Consider the following 5,910-nt stretch of genomic DNA (forward strand, 5'->3'; position numbering starts at 1 on the left):
TTTAAATAGTCTCATTTTCACAGTAACTTTATTTCCTCCTTCCCCTTGAATTATTTAATAATATATGTAGCAATATCATTAGACCAGAACAAACTTGCATGCCCTCTTTCATGACATTTTCGTCTGGTTGTAAGTTTACATTTAATTATGGAAGCCATGATTCCTGCACAACTATATATTTGATGCTTTTCATCTTATTAAGAAGAGGTAAGAATGGGTCATTAATTTCCAAAAGTTTGTAATTATATTATGTTATATTCCTGCTTGTTGCAAACTGACAAGCTTATATTCTCCTGGTATATAATAGGTGCTGGTGGAAATGATTAATACCATAAACACCAAGAAATAATGAGACAGGTAGAAAGAGAAACCTAGACAGGATTCAAGACTGTAATTATAAAATTTTATTATGATTATGTCTTTCCACAGAGACTCTTAATCTTGATTATTCTGATATTTATGTGCAGGTTCTTAATTAAGGTGATTTTTCCCCTAGGATAGTGATATTTAAGGCTAAATTCTGCAAAAAGACATCCACACATATATCATTTGAGTGTTACTGATGAAAATACATGAGTCATTCAGGTCAAAAAGTGATTAAAAAGCAAATACACAATACAGTTATAATATATGCCACATAACTATAAAAATGTGAGGCAGAGTAAAATAGAATATAGAGAGCCAGCTTTGCAGACAGCAGTTAATCAACAAGTAGTTAATGAGAAGTTGCTAATATACTAAATACTAGGAGTTTACTAAAAAAAGAAAAAAATATATATCACTTTGCTAAAGAAATTCACAGGATTACAGGTTCAATCTCTGAAGTGGCCTTATGATTTTAGACAAGCCTTTTAATCTCAGAGTGAACTCAAGCAATTCTAAGAATGAAAGGTGCAAAGGTGACCAAATGTGCATTGGAGGGATTTCCTCATGGGAACCAAATTCACCTGTGCCATTGCTGTGCCACAGTTTCCTTTTATTTTCCTGCCTCAGTTTCCCTAAATTGTCCTCAGTGCCTTGAATTGTTCTGCCTCAATCCCTCAGGTTATACTTAGAGAACTTTCTTCCTTTCATCATACAGAACAAGCCATGCCTTTAAGAACAGTAGACCAGTCATCCTTAAAGAAAGGTTTGCCAGCCTCATCTCTAGCAATCATGCAGTTGTCCCAGTGTCCTGATATCAGCTCCTTTGTATCCAGACTGCATCATCATTCCTGTATCAGGGGAATAGGAGACCACACCTGCCACAGCAGTCACTGTTTGTGCAGTCATGTAAATTATCACAATATGAGTGTTTTAGGGACCTGGGGGCATACTTTCTGCTGTATCACAGATCCCAAAATAGGCTGTTCTGTAGATAATGTTACCCTGCACTGATACAAGCCACAAATTCCATCAGACTTGGTGATTTTCACAAAGCAGTTTCCCAGGCCTTTTTCTTTCTCAGTGCCAGATTTTCCAACATCACCTGACAACTAGGTTCTCGCAAAATCAAAAGGGGTAGACAAGCAGAGAGCAATGGCTCCAGCAGCACTACCAAAGGCAAGATCGCCAGCAAAATACCTCCAGAATTGTGTGCTTGTCTACTCCTCCCAAAAACATTTACTTATACTTATCCTTAAAGGCAAAATTAAAGGCCTGGGTTGGGAAATATTGATGACATTTGCTAAATTACCTTGCCAGAAGGAAAGCATTCCTAATCTTTGGGAATTTGGACTATACATCCATTATGCCCTTGTACTGCTCATCAGCAGCAATTCATTTACTTACATGCTGCACCTGTAGATCAGGGCCACCATAGTCTTGGAGATAGCAGCAGTGATGCAACCAGCCAAGAAGTCCTTTGTGAAGGAGATGGCCTTTTTCATCATGATTACAGAGAAGGAAAGTGGTGGAGTTGGAACAAGAAAGCTGTTAAGAGAGAACCAAAAGCTGGGGAACTCATTGCAGTCTGCACAGCCCTTTGCTACAGCTCCAACTGAAAGCTGAAGCTCAAATTTTTGAGAAACTTAATTTAAGTTCCCTCTCCTAAAATGTCATTTATTCCCTTGCAAATATTGCCCTGTTCCTCATTTTTATGTTTTATCTCACTCTTAGAAATATCAGTTTCTCCAGGTTATAGAGAAGATATTATTACTTCACTATAAGAATCTTTCTATGTCTCTGATTTTACAACTCATTACTGAGCTTTTCCCTCCCTTTGGTCAATTTTTCCCTCTTATTTATTTCAAAGTTTCTTCCTAGGTCCATGCCTTTCCATTCATTTGAGTATTAAATGCTTTTCCAGAGCTCTGGTTATCTTTTCCTGGAAGCAAGATGAATGGTCTCTCTCTCAGCCTTGAATTCCTACAGATAATATCCATTCTAAATTCCTTATCTTCCTTAACAGAATATCTCTCTTCATCCATAGGTTCATTCATTAGTGATACCTTTCCCACCACTGAAAAAAGATTTCTCCCTTATCCCCTCTTTTTTAGTTGCTATCTTTGACTATTCTTCTCTAATTTGTCTTCTTCCCAAGATGCTTCTGGAGATATTTTCGATTTGTTGTTAAACTTTGCCTTGAGTTGGCTATATCACATATTCTTCTCTTTTCTTCTTCATCTTCTCCCTTTTTATGTTCTCTCCCATTCTGTAATTTAATCCTCTCTCCCCATGAAAAAAAAATTACCATTGGGTCACCTATCAGAGAAGTATTAAGAGGTTTTATTTTTGACATTTCAATCCTGTTTCTGTACTTTTCCTTCTATTTAACGTCTAGTTTCATCTTTGTCTACCTTTGTATTTTTAGAAATTAATAGTCTCTCCATTGCTTTTTTGTTGCTATTTGCCCTTGTGTGCTGTATTTCTTATTCTTTCCTGTATGTCCATTTTATAGAGTCTTTGAGAAGCATATAATATTTTCTGGGGTAGTTATCTTCCTATGAATGTCTTAAATGGTTTTTTAATGGAAAACTTATTTTACTATTATTAGTTAGGCCAGATATACAGGATTATGCCATCTTAGGTTGCATTTTGAGTTTTGTTGCTTTTGAGTATTTTGAGTATTTTGTTCTTTCCTTCTTTTTATTATGAGTGCAGAATAGTTTTGTTGTATTTAAATCTTCTTTCCTTTATTTATGAATATTTTTCTCCTGATGACAGCAAAATTTTTCACTGGAATTGTTATAGCATAGGGTTGATAGAAGTGATCTATGGATTGTTTTGATTGGCACTTTGTTTTTTGTGTTCAGTTTGGATATTTTAGTGCATTCTAGTGTTCAGAGTTGTGTTTTATTTTGTTTTGTTTTGTTTGACTTGTAGTTGTCTTCTGAAAAAGCTATATTCCTTAATTTATTTCTTTGCATTCTGCCTTAGAGAGCACTATGTTTTTCTTGTGTGGAAAACGTGCTTTCTCTTTTTGCTTCTCTTCTTGCAGATTGTTTTTTATATCTGTATATTTACATTTTCACTCATCTTCTCTTTTTGTTTCTTTGGTGAAAAAAAAAAAGTGGTGGTCACTATTAGATTTAGTTTTTTGTCCTGCCCATTTGTTTCTGTTGTAAAGACTATAAATTCTTCTTTCACAATTTTTAATTCTTTTTTTGAAACATTCAGAAACAGATTTGATATTCAGAATTTACTGGGTGCTCTCCTTTATCATGCTGATTCATTTTCCTTTTTCTTACAATAGTTATCTATAAATGTATGAAGTCTTTTCCTTTATCTGGAGGCCACGTTTCATTGTGCTGTTAGTATTTTTCCCTGTCAGTTCACCTACTTATGCTCAAGGTTTTTGGATTTTTCTTCCTTTTGAGATCTTTGGTAATTTCAATCTTTTTTCCTCTTCCTTTCTGCTATTGCTCCTGCCTTTGTGCAAAGTAAGTCATTGGAGGAGAGTTAATCTGAATTAACCTATGTTTTACTTTGCCTGACCTTTAGCTATGTGAGTAGCCAGTCTGCGGAAGGAAGAAGTTAGCATTTGTACTAATCCAAATTTTTTATTTGGGGGAGGAGTTGAGGCAGCACTAATTCCATTTCCTCATCAAAATTTGTACCAATCAAATTGTCTTAGTCTTATGTTCTTGTTGTTCAGTTGATTCTGTCATGTCTTATTCTTTATGAATCCATTCGGAGTTTTCATGGCAAAAATACTGGAGTGATTTACCTTGTCCTTCTCCAGCTGATCTTACAAACAAGAAAATTGAGGCAAAACAGAGTTATTTGCCCAGAGTCGCATAGCTAGGAAGCTAGGAAGCTATGGCAAGATTTCAAATCAGTTCTTCCTGACTCTAGGCCTGGTACTTTATCCACTGAAACTACTTGCCCCCAAGTAATAATAGGTGATATTAAATAGTGCCTACAATGTACCAGCATTTTTACATCATATGAAGCATAATAGATTCTCTTTGAGCCCCACCTGCCCATTTGCAGATTCTGGATATGTCTTTGTTCAAGTGTCTCTTATAAACAACTTATTGTTGGATTCTAATTTCTAATCCATTCTGCTAATTATTTCCATTTTGTAAGTCAGTTTATCCCAATCACATTTATAGTTATGATTACTAACTGTACTTCCATTTCCCTTCATTCTATTTTCTATATTTTCATCCTTCTCTCCCTCATGATTGTAATCTTAGCTCATTTGCCTTTTGGAATATTATTTTTTTATTAAAGCTTTTTAATTACAAAATATATGCTTGGGTAATTTTTCAACATTGACCCTTACAAAACCTTCTGATTCAAAGTTTCCTCTCCTTCCCTCCACCCCCTCCCTTAAATGGTAGGTAGTCCAATACATGCTAAATATGTTAAAATATATATATAAATACACATATTTTTATTACATAAAATATATTTAAATATACATATTTATACAGTTATCTTGCTGCACAAGAAAAATCAGATCAAGAAGGAAAAAAAATTCTGAGAAAGAAAACAAAATGCAAGCAAACAACAACAGAAAGTGAAAATGTTATGTTATGATCCACACTCAATTTCCACAGTCCTCTCTCTGGATGTAGATGACTCTCTTCATCACTGAACAACTGGAACTGGTTTGAATCATCTCATTGTTGAAGAGACCCACGTCCATCAGAATTGATCATCTTATAGTCTTGTTGTTGCCGTGTATGATGATCTCCTAGTTCTGCTCATTTCACTTATTATCAGTTCATGTAAGTCTCTCCAGGCCTCTCTGAAATCATCCTGTTGGTCATTTCTTACAGAATAATAATATTCCATATTATGGATTACTATTTTCAAAGCCCTTTACTCCTTTAACATACAAGCTACCAGGGGGTGCAAAGATGACCAGAGAGTAGATAGATCTTTGAGCTCTTCCTGACTTCCCTCAGATCAGCACTCGATCAAGCCTCTTGGAGTGACAGAACCTACAAAAATATCAGGAGTGTAATAAATTTCCAGCAGAAGATATTTTGGAAGAACTTTAGAAAAGGTCTATTCCAATGGGGTGAAGGAGCAGAGGTAAATCCAGCCCAGCACAGGGAGAACCAGGGCAGCCAAAGGACAACAGTGTTGGCTACTCTTTCCTGGTTCAGAAGTCAGTGTATCAGCAGAATAGCTGTGTAACTTCCAATGCAACTTCAAAAGAAATATAGGGAGCTCCTGGACCCCAGCTTAACATGGGACTTGGCCACACCCACTCAGCACAGGACAGAAACCAGCAGAAATGGCTTCAGGGCAGTGTAAAGTTACTGTCACCTGCAGAGGAAACTTGAGACAACCTCCTCTTTTCCCTAAGAGCAAAACTAAACTTTTAAAAATTACCAAAAAAAGGGAGGGCAGAGCCAAGGTGATGGAGAGAATACACATTTCTATCTGACTTTGCCTCATGTCCCTCAAACTAATTAGCAAATCTAGCCTCTGAATTAATTCTGGACTGGCAGAGCCCATGAATATTGGGAGTGT

The 5,910-nt window shown here is 36.0% G+C and overlaps 1 pseudogene; it reads right to left on the bottom strand.

Moving 5' to 3' along the window:
- Nucleotides 1-1,051: 1,051 nt before the first annotated feature.
- On the bottom strand, nt 1,052-1,871 carry LOC100915372 (annotated as a pseudogene).
- Nucleotides 1,872-5,910: the final 4,039 nt, after the last annotated feature.

The sequence above is a fragment of the Sarcophilus harrisii genome, chromosome 6 (genome assembly GCF_902635505.1).
Source record: "Sarcophilus harrisii chromosome 6, mSarHar1.11, whole genome shotgun sequence".
NCBI classification, from domain to species: Eukaryota; Metazoa; Chordata; class Mammalia; order Dasyuromorphia; family Dasyuridae; genus Sarcophilus; species Sarcophilus harrisii.